Source organism: Mauremys mutica, chromosome 16 (genome assembly GCF_020497125.1).
Source record: "Mauremys mutica isolate MM-2020 ecotype Southern chromosome 16, ASM2049712v1, whole genome shotgun sequence".
In the NCBI taxonomy this organism is placed as follows: Eukaryota; Metazoa; Chordata; order Testudines; family Geoemydidae; genus Mauremys; species Mauremys mutica.
Genome location: NC_059087.1, coordinates 1,430,012 through 1,448,778, shown reverse-complemented (window position 1 = coordinate 1,448,778; position 18,767 = coordinate 1,430,012). Strand labels below are relative to the sequence as shown.

General features: G+C 46.8%; 1 protein-coding gene across 4 annotated transcripts in view; it reads right to left on the bottom strand.

Annotated features, from left to right (window-relative positions):
* The window catches only part of MN1 (MN1 proto-oncogene, transcriptional regulator), a 193,127-nt gene that overhangs the window by 123,648 nt on the left and 50,712 nt on the right, over positions 1–18,767 (bottom strand). The window lies entirely within an intron of this gene.

Below are 18,767 nucleotides of genomic sequence, written 5' to 3'. Positions count from 1 at the left end.
TCTGCTCTCACTCTGTGTACAGAATGCCCAGGGACAGCAAAACAGTGCAACAAGAAAGCTCTACTGTGCCAAGGAGGGAGCAGAAATTTCCTCTTAACCTTCAAAAAAAAAAAAAAAAAAGGGTAGCCTGAAAATAGATATCTTATTGAACATTTGATCCTAATATTTGTGCTAAGGTGCTCAAATACACAGATGATGAGCACAATATAAATACCTAGCTAGACCACACATTCACACTGTCGCTCTGTAGTGCACACTGGACTATTTCTAAAGTTACAATGATTGTCTTTGATCTAGTGTATTACAGTATCAGTGACCTTGATGTATTTGCAGATTAAAGGAATGTATCTGCTATCTCTAAGTCCAGTGGAACCATTACTGTTATGGAGTCTCCCGAGATGATGGACTATTTGGCATGGTTGCTACACTGATATTTCTGTAATAAATATTGCCTCTGCATTCTGGGAGAGGCACATGCATAAGGAATTTAACTAGCTTGAATACAATAGGCTCAAATTGCCAAAGAATGTTTGTGCATCAGTGTGAAATCAGAAATTCGGGGAGGGGGTGCTTTCTCTGTCAAAGGGCAGCACCAGGGGGCTGACAGAGCAGACAGTGGGAAGCTGGATTGCATTTGATACGCATCAGCCAATCAAAGACAAACAGCCTTTAAAGTGCTGAAAGACTGAGCCAGCCCCTGTTATATACTGTGTAATAGGCCCACTGGGGTCTAACTGGGAACATTCCATGTAAGCTGTATTAGACCCTGGATAAGTCTCTTGGCCAGATTTTGAGGCCATAAATCACAGAAAAAGGGATACTTCTTAACAGCTCAAATTAAGATAAAATGCCTTAATTATCAGGCCAACAGCTACCTGTGCTGTCCCCAGGCGGTATATTACTTCTCAAGGGATCAGGCCTCAGCCTTACCGTGCAATGCTGCTCTGTGACAGTGTGGCACAGAAACAAGCTTCTCTTTCTAAATCCTGAAAAGGGAGGAAGGTCACTTTCACCTGGGCCTGTCAGTCTGGCTGGGGATGAACAGTAAATGTTAACTGCTGGCCTGGTAAGGTCACCAGACGGGAGTGATTTCCTGCCCCAGTGCCTTGGCCCACTGCTTCAGAGCCAGGGACTAGGCCAATTATCATTAGTTAATGACTTTTCAATACCAGCCCATTCAAGGCAGAGAACAAAACAAACCATGGCCATGCCGCACAGCTGCCAGCTGTATTCGGTCCCTTTTCATTCAGGAGGCCAATCTGAAATTGAAATCTTGGCCTAAACAAGCAAACATTAGCCAAGTGCTGACAAAGTGCAGGCTGGCTTAGGGAGTTGCTGCCACAGCCAGTACTCCAGACTGCTCTTCTCACCTTTAGATTCCCCCTTCCCTCTGGCGGGGCTGCTAGCGGCACGGCTGCATTTCCCCTCTGTCTGACCAGGCATGTGACAATCCTGCCAGAGCGAGTTAAAAAAAAAAAAAAACCTTCCCCCCTTCAATTTAATCCGAGAACCTCCTCTGAAAGGGCCTTTCTCCAGCCTCCCACCCCCCACCGTGACTGGCCTCCGCACCTGGGCCCCATGCCTCCAGCACAAGGCTCTGCAGCTCTCTGTCAGGCATGCACACAGCCAAGGGGAATAAGTAACAGTAGCCTCAACATGTAAAAAACAGGGCTTTCCTGCACAGCAAAAGGTCGAATAAAGAGGGAGAGGCATATGCCTGACTGACCCTTCTTAACCAAGTCCAGAGCGTTACAGAATTACCCAGCAGCAGAGGGTGCATGGCTAGTAATAACTGAGCTACAGTGACTCTTCCCCTCCCCCCTGGGAAAAAAAAGTGCCACTGAATACAAGGGGAACAGATGGATTTTCCATGGGCAAGAGCTGTGACTGTTCCTTTCAGTCAAAAGTGTCAGATCCGCAGAGCCATGCTTGTAAAATATTAAATCCACTGCATTTGCTAGGATAGTGATGCTTCTTGTAGGGAAGTGATTTTGCATATTTTGGAAAGAAAAATACCCAGTCCAGTAGGACAATATAAACATGCAACAATGTATAGGCAGAATGTGCCTTTATTGTTTCTAATTTATCCAAAGGAAACATCACGTTTGCTCACTTCAGGTGGCTCCATGTCTGCAAGATGCAGCAATGGTAAAATATTAAATTGCACTAAGACAGCAGCAATCTCTCACCACAATGGATTGCCTTTACCGGTGATTGTAAGAAAGAAAGTTGATAAGAGTGTATCAAGTTTACAGGGCAAATATATCTAGGAGGTTATTCACACAAAGCAGTGCAAGCCTCTGGGGTTATTTAGGGCTGAAATGCACTACGCATGGAAAGAACCGAGCACTGAGAGGATGGTGGTAGTTAAAATGCCAGGCTCCCTAATTAATTCCTAATCTCAGTACATCCAGAACAGAAATTTTGGGGGTTCATCAATTAAAACTATTTGGTTTAATTATAAATACAACACATGGTCCCTTTGCATCTTTATTAACCCTGGAAATTTAAACTGTTTTAAATAGACTGGGAAGGACAACCTCTGCAGCTACTGCCCAAAGGCAGCTCTGTGAGGGAAGCCCACAGATGACATCATCAGATGGGAAAAACCTTGCAAGTGTCAGTGGCTGAAGTCTTCCACTGTGCCCTCTCCAGAGAGTAGGGCAGGCCAGCCAACAAAGCAGAGCACATAAGAAACGATGCAAAGCCCAAAGCAACCCCCCCCACTACCACCCTGCCAAAAGGATGATTATAGAGAAGCCCCTCCTGGAGCCCTGCTGTGATCCAGACCCTCAATACTCACAACCCCAACTAGAGGATGGCCCCCAAGCAATCCTATCCAACCAGCACCACAATCCCATCTCACTCCAGTCTAGGACTGGGTTAGCTACTGGGAACGAAATAGCACTGGTTCTCACAGGGCTGGGCAGCCATGGATGGGTGGGGAGGGAGGGATTGGTGAGAGTAGAGCACAGGAGGTTGGGAGTTCACTTTATGGGCCCTTCCCTCAACAAAATTTGCAGTATTTTCCTACTGCCAGAGTTGGCTGATCAAACACATGTAGGATCTATGGCCTGACAGGGTCTTCGTATCATTGGGGGGAGGGATAGCTCAGTGGTTCGAGCATTAGTCTGCTAAACCCAGGGTTGTGAGTTCAATCCTTGAGGGGGCCGATTAGGGGCAAAAATTGGGGATTGGTCCTGCTTTGAGCAAGGGATTGGACTAGATGACCTCCTGAGGTCCCTTCCAACCCTGATATTCTATGATTAGTAGGGGCATTGGCCAGCAGATCGAGGGAAGTGATTATTCCCCTCTATTTAGCACTGGTGAGGCCATATCTGGAGTAGTGTGTCCAGTTTTGGGCCCCCTACTACAGAAAGGATGTGGACAAATTGGAGAGAGTCCAGCAGAGGGCAACAAAAATGATCAAGGAGCTGGGGCACGTGACTTACAAGGAGAGGCAGAGAGATCTGGGCTTGTTTAGTCTGCAGAAGAGAAGAGTAAGGTGGGATTTGATAGCAGCCTTCAACTACCTGAAGGGAGGTTCCAAAGAGGATGGAGCTCAGCTATTCTCAGTGGTGACAGATGACAGAACAAGGAGTAATGGTCTCAAGTTGCAATGGGGGAGGTCTAGGTTGGATATTAGGAAACACTATTTCATTAGGAGGGAGGTGAAGCACTGGAATGGGTTCCCGAGGGAGGTGGTGGAATCTCCATCCTTAGAGGTTTTTAAGGTCCCACTTGACAAAGCCCTGGCTGGGATGATTTAGTTAGGATTGCTCCTGCTTTGAGCAGGGAGTTGGACTAGATCAGGGGTCCCCAACCCCCGGTCCGCGGCCCGGTACCGGTCCGTGGCCTCTTACAAACCGGGCCGCGAACCGACCCAGTGGACCTCCCGCAGGCGTGCCTGCAGGAGGTCTACCCGAGCCGCGGGACGAGCGCTCCCTCCGCAGTCATGCCTGCGGGAGGTCCGCTGCTCCCGGGGCTCCGGTGGACCTCCCGCAGGCATGACTGCGGACGGTTCGCGGGACACGCGGCTCAGCTGGACCGCCCGCAGGCACGCCTGCGGGAGGTCCACTGGCTCCGGTTGAGCTGTCGCAGGCATGCCTGCGGGCGGTCCAGCTGAGCCGCGCGACCAGCGAACCGTCCGCAGTCATGCCTGCGGCAGCTCAACCGGAGCCGGTGGACCTCCCGCAGGCACGCCTGCGGGAGATCTACCCGAGCCGCGGGACGAGCGCTCCCTCCGCAGGCATGACCGGTCCCTGGTCCTGAAAAGGTTGGGGACCCCTGGACTAGATGACCTCCTGAGGTCTCTTCCAACCCTAATCTTCTATTATTCTACCTTGAGCATTCATGTATCCTCTTTTGAGTGGGAGATGGTTTTGTGCCACTCACCAAATAGTTAATAATGGAAATTCGAGGGATAATTAAGAATTATATATATCACATGTACGTTAAATTACATACCAAAAGATTATGTTAACGAATGTCGAGGTTGGAAAGTCAAGCTCTGTAAAGTTAGGAAATACCATAATTAAGACTGCCCAGGCAACCTTAGACCTTCAACAATGCAGCACAGACCTCTACCATGTGAGCTAACGAATTAATTACCACTGCTGGCAGCAGGAGAGGGCTGTTATCCTCAGTGCATTGCCACTAGCAAAGGACTGAAACAGCAGGTTGTATTTGCATGAGTAGCCCCTGTTTACATACAGCATGGCCAAATACTAGGATCTGGCGGTTTCATTCTGGGGAATAGTGTGGTAAAGGCTAGGCTCTTCCCTGCTAGAGATCTGGAGTCTATTCCCATTTATGTAAACACTCAGTGATGTAAGAGATCTTGGACACCAATAAGGGACATGAAGGGCACAGAATTATTAACAGCAGGCAGTAGAAAAAGTGAGACTTGAACTCATGGTTCCCAACCCACCATACATCCACTTAGGCCAAAGGGTATTTAGATGCTATTTGATTGGCCATGATGATGTGTGTTACCATGGCACCTAGGAGGAGAAGGGGACGGTCAGAGCAGTTTGCACTTTCAAGGGTCCTAGAACCCAGAGCCCAGTCAGAACTGCGCAGCAGGAGGGTGGCTCCATTTAGATGCAAGTTCTATAGCAGCACAGTAGTTCTACAACAGCCTTTCTGCTGAGACTCGGGGAGTGGTGTGAAATACCAGCTAATCAAAATAAAAAATAGCGAGAGTTCAAACCAATAAAATGCCATCTCATCACAAAGTGACATTAGAAACTTTGTACATTCAATTATATTTAATGCAAAGTGTATATATTTTCACCTCTTCCTCAGACGTATTTCTCTCACACACTAGAATTCTGATACCTCCCACAGGGATAAAGGTTACATTACAAAATAATGTAACCCATCTTTGGAACAAAGGATCAAACATCTGGGCTCCTTTCTTAATGCCATCCTCGAGTTATTGGCAGAAGCTCCAAACTGTATCACTGCAAACCTTTCCAGTGAGCAGCACGGTAACCAATCTGAATATGTCCAGTCTTGGTGTTTTAGCCATACTTCACAGACTTCTGTTTACTTGACAGTCATATGTTTTCCGCCCTGGCTCTTACTGTATTCAGAAACAGTTACTTAGCTTCAATAAGCCCCTTGTTAAAGCCTTTTCCCTTTTGTAATCTCATCAAACTAACCAAAAGGAGTTTGTTCTGAAACAGAGTGTCCCATTTTTTAACCTGGCTCCCTATATGAGATCTCTCCATGCACACTCACCCTCTCAGCCACAAAAGGGCTCTGCTTGTCCTAGTGAACTAACAAAACCCTGCACTGTGTTTGGGTTAGCCAGCAGGGGGTTAATGAAAAGCCCAACCCTGGGGACTCCCACCTTATCTGCAATCATGAATTTATTGAAGAATGTGTTAATGTGCTGGATTTTATTCATCAGGGGTCAGGGCTTTTCAAATTCTTCCCTGCCTGCTCCCCCCCTTTCCATCCCTCCCCAGCAAACTCACAATGCTGTTTAAACAAAGGACTCTGGACACAAAGAGCAAATTTACACAGTAAAGTTTTCTTGCAAGCCCAGTGCAGGGTCTGGAAGAATTCCAGCTTTATACTGAGAAAAGGGGAGTGTATGGGGGGCATTTTACAGGGGATAAAAGGAAACTGAGAAAAGTTCCCACCTCCCTGCCAGTTAGCTCCAATGTATTAAAACCCTCCAAGGACTTTTCACCAGAAGATGGGGTCCCTCTGTCAGCAGAGCTACACTTCAGAACTGATTCTACCCTTGCTCGGAAAGAAAAAAATGCAGTTTGTTTTTTTTAATTGTTTGTAAACTTTACATCATGTTTAAATAGAATCTTTGTCTAGGGGTTAATAACAATACTTGCCATGTAGAAAGTGCTTTGCAAACACTGACTAAGCCTCACAACATCCCTGCTATCCCAATTTCAGGTTGCACACTCAAGACACGCAGGTTAAATGATTGGCTACAGGCCATGTAGCAAGTGTCAAAGGAGGGTTTATAACAGGCATTCCTGGCTCCCAATCCTACCTTCAGTTCACTAAAACACACTGGCTCCCAAGGCAAGGGTAGGGTCAGGGGATATTTTCCCCCATTCAATTTTTCTTCTGCCCTCAGGAAATGGAGGTGTCCCTTAGAGTTACTGAACAAGACCTCTTCAGATAGACAAACTAATGCTATCTGAAATATGGTTGTCACAATAACAGTTAGGAAAAATTCTGCCTAAGACAAAAAGATAATCTATACAGGATGCCCCAGGAAAGCCAATGAGACTATAAAACCTTTTCACATTCCGAACGTTTAAAAATTGTGCCCAACTGTACTTGTGTGACAGAGCCTCCAGGGAGGGTGTGGAATCCTATTTGCTCAGATCAGTTTTAACTATGCTGGACAGAGTGATGGAGAACTAGACTACAGGAAAGAATCCTGCACCAGTCACCAGGGGATGAACTAAATGATTTGCTTTAGCTCTTTTCCATCTCTAATTCCTACAACATAATTGGTTAACTCTGGCGCCATCTCATCAACACAAGTAAGGTGCAGAACAGAGAGATCAGCCACCTGAGAACTGCCCTGCACCTGGAGGCCCAGACGGACACATCATGATGTCTGCACAAATAGTTCTCACATATTTCATAAACAAAACATACGCAACATGCATTAGCCATAAAGCAATGATTGTTGGAGACCATGAACTATGTTGCCCCCGCAGGGAGCTGACTGCTTCCAAACTACATACCTGAAGAATTTGAAACACCTGATGATTTTTATTAAAATAACAGATTATAACCATGATTCCATCTTCTAACAAGTTTACAAGTTCTGCTGCCCAAAATGAAGCCTTTGACTCAAATTTCCATTGCTGCATTTATTTTCCTTAGTTTGCTAGTGATATTTGTGTCCTGAGCCCCATCCATGCTAACACAGAGCCGGTGCTATTCTCAAATATCCACCACCACGCAGAGGAGCCTGGAAACACAATGGTCTGAAAAGAACCTTGGAGAAATCATATATTCTGGGATAATAAATGCAGTATTAGAATCATCTGTTCTTCCTTCTGCTGTGCTGGGTAAGATGTGCATGTTTCAAAGGCCAAAGACTTTCAGACATGAGGGTCCCCTGAGATATCAGACCTAAACGCCTACTACCCCAAAATAACATTAACAATACTAAAAGTTTGCTTGCCACATTCACAATAGCCTCCTCTAAGAAGCACGCATGTTGAGTGTGTGCTCACACACACACAGCTACAAGTTTTACACGCTGTTCGAGTTAGTGCATCATCAGGTGACTGCTGAGGGCCCCACAGACGCTCTGCAGTGGACCTAGCTGGGATATGGACGGCTCTCTGAGTGTTATGTGTACAACACATATTTATAGAGCTCCTTTTGTGACAAGCATTCCAAAGCCTTGTGCAGAAAACAATTCAAAGGACATAATTACAAGATTTACATCAGTTAAATGGCTTGGGAAAACAGGCAAGTCTACAGCCAGCTTTCAAACCTCAGCACAGAATCAAAACAGTGCAAGCAATAAGCAGGTGGTCAGACTGACAAAAGATCTAAAACCAGCTATTGGTTTTTCCTAAATGGGGATATGATTTCTTCATTAAATTCCAGTACAAACGGGAAACTAGTGCCCGTGGACTTCAAATCACAGCACAGGATGGCAAGACAAATGTCCAGGGAGCTAGCTAAGCACAGCAATGACTGTAAAAATCTTGAATCTATCAAAAGCTGTCTGTAAATCCACCATAAAGCCTAGCCAATCACAGAGAACCCATCATCTTATTTTCAACTGTTAACTTTGCCATGGGATGAAAAGCAACTCCCATCTTCTCAGACCCAGAAACAGGAAGGAGATGATCACCATTAACAACTAAAAGCAGAGAAGCAGCTGTTGAGAGTTTATAGTTGGTACCAGTAAAGAGAAGCCTTTGGATACATGTCATGCAGCAACCATTGCATGAGCATGCGAGAGGAGTTACATGACTCTGGATTACTTACCATGAAACAAAGCTAATAAAGAGCATTTACCAGAAAAAGAGAAAAAAGATAAATGAAACAGGCTTCGACAGAGCCCATGGCACCCTAAATCACTCCTCTTGGCCAGTGGTTCTCAAACTATTGTACTGGTGACCCCTTTCACATAGCAAGCCTTGAGTGTGACCCCCCCTTATACATTAAAAACACTTGTTTATATATTTAACACCATTTAGGGGCGGCTCTAGGTATTTTGCCGCTCCAAGCACGGCAGTCAGGCTGCCTTTGGTGGCTTGCCTGCAGGAGGTCCCCGGTCCCGCGGATTCAGCGGCAGGCCTGCAGGAGGTCCACCGAAGCCGCAGGACCAGCAGACCCTCCACAGGCATGCCGCTGAAGGCAACCTGCCTGCCGCCCTCGCGACGACTGGCAGAGCGCCCCCCATGGCTTGCCGCCCCAGGCACGCGCTTGGCATGCTGGTGCCTGGAGCCGCCCCTGACACCATTATAAATGCTGAAGGCAAAGCAGGGTTTGGGGTGGAGGCTGACAGCTCGCAACCCCCCACGTAATAACCTCCCAACCCCCTGAGGGGTCCTGACCGCCAGTTTGAGAACCCCTGCTCTTGGCAAAGTCCTCTTTGTATTCATTGCCTAGCCAGACAAAGGGTATGTCTACACTACGGGATTACTCTGATTTTACAGAAATCCATTTTTGGAAACAGATTGTATAAAGTCAAGTGCATGCGGCCACACTAAGCACATTAATTCGGCGGTGTGCGTCCATAGTACCGAGGCTAGCGTTGGCTTCCGGAGTGTTGCACTGTGGGTAGCTATCCCATAGCTCCCGCAGTCTCCCGCACCCATTGGAATTCTGGGTTCAGATCCCAATGCCTGATGGGGCAAAAAACATTGTCGCGGGTGGTTCTAGGTACGTCATCAGGTCCCCTCCCCCCTCCCTCTGTGAAAGCAATGGCAGACAACTGTTTCACACCTTTTATCCTGGGTTACCTGTGCAGACGCCAAACCACGGCAAGCATGGAGCCCGCTCAGCTCAACGCAGGAGCCATGAACATTGTAAACACCTCACGCATGATCGTGCAGTTTATGCTGAACCAGAACCTCCAAAACCAGGCGAGGCGGCGGCGACAGCGCGGCAACGAGAGTGATGAGGACACGGACACAGAGTTCTCTCAAACTGCGGACCCCGGCATTTTGGAGATCATGGTGTTAATGGGGCAGGTTCATGCCGTAGAATGCCGATTCTGGGCCCGGGAAACAACCACAGACTGGTGGGACCGCGTAGTGTTGCAGGTCTGGGACGATTCCCAGTGGCTACAAAACTTTTGTATGCGTAGGGCCACTTTCATGGAACTTTCTGACTTGCTTTCCCCTGCCCTGAAGTGCAAAGACACCAAAATGACAGCAGCCCTCACAGTTGAGAAGCAAGTGGCGATAGCCCTCTGGAAGCTTGCAACGCCAGACAGCTACCGGTCAGTCAGGAATCAATTTGGAGTGGGCAAATCTATGGTGGGGGCTGCTGTGATGCAAGTAGCCAAAGCAATCACTGACCTGCTGCTACCAAACGTAGTGACTCTGGGAAATGTGCAGGTCATATTGGATGGCTTTGCTGCAATAGGATTCCCTAACTGTGGTGGGGTGATAGATGGCACCCATATCCCTATCTTGGCACCGGAGCACCAGGGCACCCAGTATATAAACAGTAAGGGGTACTTTTCAATGGTGCTGCAAGCACTGGTGGATCACAAGGATCATTTCATCAACATCAACGTGGGATGGCTGGAAAGGGTTCATGGCGCTCGCATCTTCAGGAACACTAATCTGTTTAAATGGCTGCAGCAAGGGATTTACTTCCCAGACCAGAAAATAACCTTTGGGGATGTTGAAATGCCTATAGTTATCCTTGGGGACCCAGCCTACCTCCTGAAGCCATACACAGGCAGCCTGGACAGTGATCAGGAGCTGTTCAGCTATAGGCTGAGCAAGTGCAGAATGGTGGTAGAATGTGCATTTGGACATTGAAAGGGTTGCTGGCGCACTTTACTGACTCGCTCAGACCTCAGCCAAACCAATGTCCCCATTGTTATTGCTGCTTGCTGTGTGTTCCACAATCTCTGTGAGAGTAAGGGGGAGACATTTATAGCGGGGTGGGAGGTTGAGGCAAATCGCCTGGCCACTGATTACGAGCAGCCAGACACCAGGGCAGTTAGCAGAGTACAGGAGGGTGCAGTGCGCATCAGAGAAGCTTTGAAAACCAGTTTCATGACTGGCCAGGCTATGGTATGAGAGTTCGGTTTGTTTCTCCTTGATAAAAACCTGCCTCCTTGATTGACTCATTCCCTGTAAGCCACCCACCCTCCCCCCCTTCGATCACAGCTTGCTTTCAAAGAAAATAAAGTCACTATCGTTTAAAAAACATGTATTCTTTATTAATTGATTATAAAAATAGGGAGAGAACTGACAAGGTTGCCTGGGTGTGGTGTGGGAGGAGGGGAAGAGTGAAGGAAGGAAAAGGCCACTTCAAAACTTGTTTAATGACAGCCTTTTGCACGGAGGCACCCCCCTCTTTTCTCCCCCCGCGTTCTTGGGCATCTGGGTGAGAAGGCTATGGAACATGGGGAGGGCGGTTATACAGGGGCTGCAGCGGCACTCTGTGATCCTGCTGCCGTTTCTGAAGCTCCACCAGACGCCGGAGCATGTCTGTTTGATCCCGCAGTAGCTGCAGCATTGCATCCTGCCTCCTCTGATCTTCCTGCTGCCACCTCTCATCTCGAGCGTCCCTCCTGTCCTCATGTTCGTCTCTTCTGTCCTCACTTTCGTTGGCCGCTTTCCTGAACTGTGATACTGTGTCCTTCCATTCATTCAAATGAGCTCTTTCACTGCAGGTCGACTGCATGATTTCAAAGAACATTTCATCTCGTGTGCATTTTTTTCACCACCTTATCTGAGATAGCCTTCGGGATGGAGGAGGGAGGCTTGAAAAATTTGCAGCTGCGGGAGGGAAATAAGGAAGAGAAGTATTTAAAAAGATATATTTTACAGAACAATGTGTGTACTCTTTCACGGTGAACACCACTATTCACATTACATAGCACATGTGATTTCGGTACAAGGTCGCATTTTGCATCTTAATATTGAGTGCTTGCGGATTTGGTGTTAGAGATCACAGATGCAGGACTGGGCAACAGAATTCAGCTTATATGCGGCCATGGTAAGCTATTGTCTTTAGGCTTCTGCAACCTTCATAAAAGCAGCACCCTCCTTTCCCATACCAAGCAAAGCCCGTTGAGTGCTGCGGTTTTCGTGTTAATGTGCAGCAGCAGAAACCAAACTAACCCCCCCGCCTAATCCAATTCTCTGGGATGATCACTTTACCCCTCCCCCCACTGCGAGGCTGGTATCAGGGAAGATGCCTGCTAGCCAAATGCAAACAGCTCAGTGCCAATGCCACCCCCACCCCCCGGGCTTGGCTAACTGTGGGGAGGATTTCTTTTCAGCCACAGGCAAACAGCCCTCTCTGTCCCCTTAACTAAAATTCCCGTATTTCAACCAGGTTACCATGAATGATATCACTCTCCTGAGGATAACACAGCGAGATAAAGAATGGCTGTTGCTTGAATGCCAGCAAACACCGGGATCATACGCTGCCATGCTTTGTCATGCAATGATACCAGATTACTTGCTACTAGCATGGCGTAGTAAAGTGTCCTACTATGGAGGATGAAATAAGGCTGCCCTGCCCAGAAACCTTCTGCAAAGGCTTTTGGAGTACCTCCAGGAGAGCTTCATGGAGATGTCCCTGGAGGATTTCCGCTCCAGACACGTTAACAGATTTTTCCAGTAGCTGTACTGGCCGCGAATGCATCCCAAGTCCTCAGGGCAAATTAATCATTACAAAAGTTTGCTTTTAAACCATGTGTAATATTTACAAAGGTACACTCACCAGAGGTCCCTTCCATGGCTTCATGGTCCGGGTTACCGCCTTGGGAGGCTACTTCAGTCAGGCTGAGAAAAAGATCCTGGCTGTTGGGGAGAACAGTGTGCTGTGTGCTCTCCGCAAGCTCGTCCTCCTCCTCCTCCTCATCTTCCCTGTCCACAAAATCCTCAGGCATGGCTGAGAGTACTCCCTCCTCAGAATCAACGGTCAGAGGTGGGGTAGTGGTGGCGGCCCCCCTTAGAATTGCATGCAGCTCAGCGTAGAAGTGGCATGTCTGTGGCTCTGCACCGGACCATCTGTTTGCTTCTTTGGTTTTCTGGTACACTTGCCTGAGCTCCTTAACTTTCACACGGCACTGTAATGAGTCCCTATTGTGTCCTCTCTCCATCATGCCCTTGGAGACTTTTTCAAATGTTTTGGCATTCCGTTTTTTGGAATGTAGTTCTACTAGCACGGAATCCTCTCCCCATACAGCGATCAGATCAAGTACCTCCTGTACAGTCCATGCTGGAGCTCTTTTTCAATTCTCGGACTGCATAGTTACCTGTGCTGATCAGCTCTCCACACTGGGCAAACAGGAACTGAAATTCAAAAGTTCACGAGGCTTTTCCTGTCTACCCGGCCAGTGCATCCGAGTTCAGATTGCTGTCCAGAGCGGTCACAATGGTGTGCTGTGGGATAGCTCCCGGAAGCCAATACCATCGAATTGTGTCCATACTAACCCTAATTTGAACCGGCAATGTCGATTTCAGCGCTACTCCCCTCGTCGGGAAGGAGTACAGAAATTGATTTTAAGAGCCCTTTATGTCGAAGTAAATGGCTTCGTTGTGTGGATGGGTACAGGCTTAATTTGATTTAGCGTTGCTAAATTCGACTTAAACGTGTAGTGTAGACCAGGCCAAACTCACTGACGGCCATATAGAGATTGCACTAGATGCAGCTGTAAAGACGTCAACATTCTTCATATGAGCTCCAGGACCCCAGTAATAAAGCAGTAAAGAGACCCAGTAAAAATCAAGAGATGCCCCTTTTGGGATGACAGCCATTGCAAATCCCAAAGACAGAGATGGTAGGTCGCAGCCTGAGGCAGCCCATGTTAAAAGCCAGACCAATCTCTCTCAAATAGCCCCATGACTGGCAAAGTAGGAACAAGCCAGATGGCAATAAGGTGCCATCATGCAGACATCTTTACTAGAAACATAGGGCTGGAAAGGAGCTGGAAGCTACCAATATGAAATGAGGAAAGCTGGAATCTTCCAGGTACAAAACAAACTGTTTATTTTCAATAGGCCATTGCCACAGAATCACTGCCAGCCACAAACAGCTGTAGCAACCTAGAAAATAGTGACAAGAGAAAAAAAGTCTGATTCCAATACAGGTACAAACCAAAAGTTAAACTACTACATAGAGACCAGTTAAATTAGCCCACATTAAACCTAATTCAGTGACTAAAAAAGAAAATACTAAAGCTTACAGAGCTCTGCTATGGGGTATCAATCTTGAATTGTTCTGGAGGGCACCGTGGGCTACAATTTTGCTGTAATGTATTCACTCAGGATAACTACGTGTAAGCTACAGCATCTGATTTTAGTGAGATTCTGCTTTTCCTCAGCTGACCTGACTGAAACACACAGCAAGTGACCTAGGCTAGTGTTTAACTGGGTCTTCTCTCCCTCCATGCAGAACTTGAGCAAATGGCCTTAAAAGCACTAACTCAGGAACCTTTAAGAAATCAGCGACCATTGCTTAGAGTTATGGATTTTTAGATGAAGTTGCAAAACTAGGATCTCTCAGATGCAGAAATGCTGCCACACTAACAGTTCTGATCTGCCCAATCTAAAGCAGAAGTGTCAGACTCCCCGAAACCCACTAGGGTCTTTACTATTGCTATTGATTTTATGTGGCAGGCACTCAGATACTATGGTGATGGAGAGTATAAAATCCTTGGAGCTTGTCTACATAGTGGGAGGGGGTTAATCTGCAGCTTTTTGCTGTACATCAGGTAACGTGCATGACAAGTTGTGGTAATAGCATGTATACCGGACAACATGCCCTCTGCCCACGTGTACCATGGTGTATACACAGCAGCAGTTTGCTGCCAACTGAGGGCATGGCATTCTCTGAGGATACCCCATGCTCCTTTGCTTTGCTGCTGGGATTTTTCTTACTGTGCTTTGCAGATGCTGAAGCAAAGCTAGTTTAAAATCTCATGAGTTATCTGTCTCCACCTCAGACTTCCTTTCTGGGCAAGCTAGCACCATTTTAGGACCCAGAATGGACTCCATGCCACTCTGCTGGCAGTCACAAATGCACAGCGGCTGCTTGGACTGTATTTCAGCACTCAAAGCTGGATGAATTCAGCTTGGGACTTCACCTGCTCCCCACTAAGCAGATGATGTGGCGGCAGAAGCAGCTCCTCCAGCAGCAGCAGGGTCTTCAGCAGCAGCAGAACCAGAAGCAGAAGACCCTGAGCAAGTTCAAGTAGAGGACCAGTTCCTGGAGCAGCTTCACAGCAGGCAGAAGGACTTGTTTCTGGGCCCGGGAAACCAGCACAGACTCATGGGAATTGATTGTTTTGCACACTGGGATGACCAGCAGTGGCGAAACAATTTCAGCATACAGAAAGCAACCTTTTTGGAAATACGTGCTGAACCCTGGAACTACAGAGGCATGCAGTGCCCTATCCCCATGAGGTGCTGCATACCAGCATGTGGTGACCTAAATCCATGGACAAACAGGTTGCAGTTGCCACCCTCAAATGCTACAGGTCCATAACGAACTAAGCAAGTGTGGAGAGACTGACCACAAGGGCCATTGGCATGCAGAGGTGTGATGCCATGGGAAAAGGTACTGATGCACTGCGCTATAAAGCCTGGTAATGTTCAAGTTATTGATGACACTGCACCCACAGGATTCACAAACAGTGCTGGGGCAATTGATGGGACCGATGTGCCTATTATTTGCCTCCCTCCTTCAATCAGGGCTCAGAATGAGGTATTTCTCCATGGTGCTCCAAGGACTGGTTGACCACTGTGGCAGGATTACAGACATACATGCTGTGTGGTCTGGAACAGCAGCTGATGCTAGGATCTTTGGGCACTCAACTGTATTTAAATTAATGAAGAAAGGGTCTGGGAGGGGAGAGTGGTCTCTGAGTGCACCACTGCAGAGGTACTGCGAGGAGGAGTTGTTCCCAGTAGCCTGAATTGTTCAGAGGCAGTAGAACAAGGCTGGGTGCTGGTTTGCAGTACTGTACTGCAGCAGGGCATTTTGACTTTATATTGCCTCCAGGAGTTGTCTCTGCATCGCCCAGTCTTTTTCATATTGTCTTTGGCCATGGCAACACTGAGGCCCTAGCAACTGCCATGCTGTCCTCAGCCCCCGCAACAATCGCCCTAGAAAGCTCGTTCTCAGATACTCCCTCCACCTCTCCGTATTTTTTTTTGAGGGGTGGGGGAGTTGGCACTCTGTAACAATGGCCATGAACATTTCATCCTGTTTTCCATATTCTCTCCTTCAGGTGTCCCAGGTGCACGGCTGTGGAGAATGGCCGTCTCCCTAAGGGACTGACCAGTGCAAGTGCCATAACTGGTGGGATATTTTGAAAAATGACAAGTGGTTATTATTCATATTGCAGCAAGGCTTCCATAGCATTTTTTAAACGTGCATTTCTGGCTTTATCTCCCTGAGAATCTTCCCAGTCTTGGGAGTGTAGTAAGATGAGGCCCTGAAACAAACTCTTGTGTCAGAGGCCCAGTCTGAGGCCTAAAGCCTGAACCAAAGTACTTCCAGGCACTGCTAAGCAAAAGCTGGGGTGTGAGCCAGAGGCAGGCCTCACTCACAGAAATTAGCGAGAAGAGGGTTGTTAGAAGCAGGTGCGTTTACACATAAGAGCTAATAAGAGGAACTTGTGCCAAGATGGCACCTGGACAGCCTGATACAAGGACACTCCATAGACATAACAAGGAACAGGCAGGTGCATCTTAAAGACAGGACAGCATGATGGCTAGATCTGTATGTCTGGAACAACACGATCAAAGGGGAGACAGCACCGTAATGAGCCAAGGGGCTGTACCTCAATACGTCAGGAGGGATGAGTAATCTGTCCTGTAACGGTATAAAAGTAGGTCCCAGAGTGTGCATCTTTGTCCAGCCTAGGGGGCAGTGGAGTGTCCCGCCACTGACTGAGCTGTGTCCATTGCCAGGGGGCACATATTCATAGTATGTCCTGTAGAGTCTATAGGAATCTATTACTGTGCTTCGTTTGACAATAAACCTGGCTGGTGGCCTTCGTACCTTATTAGAGTCTGTGGTCATTGGGGATTCTCTCGGGGTTTGCTGTGTCAGCTATCTGTGCAGAGCCGGGGCAGCACACAGAGGGAACACGCACGCAGCCAACTGTTATCATCATCGAACAAGAGCAGAGCTACACACCGGTAGCAACTAACAACAGGGGGAACCTTGGAGATGATCAGTGATGTGTGTGCTGGGATTTCTGACCATGTGGTACGTGCTGGGTGACGCTGCTGTTTTGTGTTGGAGGCTGAGGGGGGAAAGGGTTGGGAATTAAGTTCCTAGTCTGGCATTTGCTTGGAGGTGCCTATATGGCGTCTGAGGGGCTAGCTGAGTGAATCTGGGGTGAGCTGGATGTGATCCTCTCTGCATCTCCTTTAGACTCGCCTGGCTCTAGGTGCCATTACAGTGAGGCAGGCGACTAGGAGGCTGAGAATGACCTTACTCAGAAAGGTTCTAGGAGATCAGTAGGAGATCTTCCTAGTGTTCAGCACCTTCAGCATGGCAGACATGGAGTGCACACGTCTGAACAACAGACCAAACTAATTCATTTCACAGCAAAGTTAACTCACCTTGACTTGAAAGAGGACTCCTGAATTCACAATAGACGCAGAGTCAGAACTACAAGGAACCGCCTCATGCATACACAAATGTTTTCAAAGCAGATTAATTTGAAAATCTGCAGATTAAACCCCACATACGGACAAGCCCATTTAGTCTTAGAACCTATGACTATACAGAGCAAGGACTTGAGAAAAAAAGGAGCAGACAGCTTGTAGGAGCAGCTCAGTAAATCCACCTTTTTAATCTGGTTCTGTGGAGAAAATGTAGGTAGTATAAGCTGTATTTCATCCTATGTTCATTTCACCTTTAAGGAAAGAACTCCAGGAACTTTGCCTAGAGTTCTCTCTCAAGACTGCAAATGAACCAGAAAATTAAAACCACATTAACTAAAATCTTAATAAAACCAGGAAAGTGAAAGGTGTGTTTTTGTCTCACCACTTTGCAGGTTTTCCCTGGACCTTCTGCGAGTACAAGACTGTACTTTTCATGGCAAGAAGTAGGAGTCCATAGAGTCATGAAGAATATTAAAATTCACACCCTCAACAGGGTTTCAAAAAATAAAAACTAACAAGATTTTTAAGAGATCAGCATTACAAACTATTTAAAGCATAATTACCAGATTTAACATAACGCAGTATTGTAAAGATAGTGAGGTCTTCACAGGTAAGATTAAAAAATCCCCCTCCCTGTTGATCCCTGGATCTAACCAATTCAATGAGAGATGATCACATATCTTTGCAGGTAAATTACATGTATATATGATACACTGTTCTTTACCCAGTGACTCAAGCAAGATTTTAAAAGAAGTAAAGCATTCTCACTACAATGACTTGAAGAGGGTCTCAATACAATTTTTTATTTTTCTATTCTACTTGAGCTGAGGGTCTTGCATTTTCGACGGGACTTTGGTTTAAAGAAAACAGAGGTGATTATGAAAAATCTAGAGGGCCTTCTATGGGACATACTATATTGGTAGTTTAGTTATACGGATACTCAGATGCATTATGTATGAGTTACTAGTTACCTAATGAAGCATAAAGAGATCCTGGTAAGACATAGGCATAGTAGCTGGTTCCTCCTGTCACACTTGCTCACCAAAAAGTGAAATTCTGAGTTTTTAAGCTGCTAATTGGAGAAAATTGTGGAGTTGTCTCCAGCATCATCCAAAATTCACTCTTAAAGGTACTCCCAAACGGAAAAAAAATTGGTTGCACTTTTTTGTTGTTGTCACTCTCTGTTTTTGCTGGAGAACTCTTTGGAAGATTAATAGGAATGTAGTAGCATAAAAGTGTTTAAACCTGAACAACTGAGAGGAGAAGAGATTTTGATCATACATATAGAATTCTGGTCTGTCTTGCTTTTTGCTTCCACCAGTTTCACTCAAAATCCTGAGAAACACTTGGAGAAAAAAGCTAGGTTTGTGAAAAATCCAATACGCCTGCTCCTCTGACTGAGAACACTTCAGTTCTCTGGTCCTCCAAGGA